Here is a 1,136-nt window from a genome sequence, read left to right as displayed (position 1 = left end):
GCTCGGGTGGGAGGCCGGCCGGCCGGCGAAACCCGCGGCAGCTGAGCGGGCTCCAGGGGCTATTTTGACAGCGCGTTCTGGCCTCCGCCTGCAAACACTGACCGCAGGGGCACCCTCGGGCTTCCCAGCCCCCACTCGGCCAAGGCTCAGGCCTGGCTCAGAGCCTCCTGAAGAGGAAGCCCCCCGAAGACAGGTGGGTGCCAGGGGAGGAGGCCGGCCCAAGCGTCTGAGTTCCCGCGCCACCCCTGGAGGAGAGGCTCGTGGTCGGCGGGAGGGCCGGTCTCCAGTCCCGCGGGCATCCCCGGGAACAGCAGTTGCGAAACTCCGGCGGTCCGGGCCGCTCCCAGGCAGCCCTCCCGCCTCCCGCTCCGCTCCCGCTCGGGAGGGGCACGGTCCTCCTACTTCCTTCTTTGCACCGCCCGCTCCCGCCCCCCATGATGTTCACTCGCAGCCAGCCGGAGGGCAGGCTTCTCTTGCGCGGGCACGGCGAACTGGGCAGCCATCCTGCCCGGCCCTGAGCGTCCTCCACTGAGAAACAGCACATCTCACGCCACAGCAGTCAGCACTTGACACTCCAACCTGTGATACATCTCATGCCCCAAAGGCCCAAGCCCTGGACACACACACACACACACACACACACGCAGTCACTGTCAGGCACACTGGGACCTGCGACACTCGGGCATCGTGACCCCAACACGGGCACTAAGATGTGTCACACCCTCAGCCTGTGACAGCCAGCTACCCCTGGTTGGTCGTTCCGCAGGGCTTTGCCCTCCCTGAAACCTGCACACCATCCTGACACCTAGGGCCTCAGCCAGACCGTGCCACACACAGCCGGCCACCACAGACACCGACTCCCGGACGGACAGCCCGGCTCTGAGACAGCCACACTCCTCCCCCACTGCTAGGGCAACTCCTGTCATTCGTTTCCTGCCTTTAAACTTTGCAAAGTGCACTTGCAGGCCCTCCCCACGAAAACACCCAGGGCGAGCATCCCAGCAGCGAGATCCCATCAAAGAAACGGGGCCTAGGCTGAGCCTGGGACTTGCATACCCACTGGGGACAAGCCCAGCCCTGGCGCCCTGCAGCTGTCCCATTCCCTGCCCCTCCAGCCCTTCTGGCTTCAGACAGCC

Source organism: Carlito syrichta, unplaced genomic scaffold, assembly GCF_000164805.1.
Source record: "Carlito syrichta isolate Samal-C Ts95f unplaced genomic scaffold, Tarsius_syrichta-2.0.1 Scaffold297321, whole genome shotgun sequence".
NCBI lineage: Eukaryota > Metazoa > Chordata > Mammalia > Primates > Tarsiidae > Carlito > Carlito syrichta.
The sequence above is the reverse complement of the archived record's forward strand: the minus strand, read 5'-3'. Positions refer to the sequence as shown.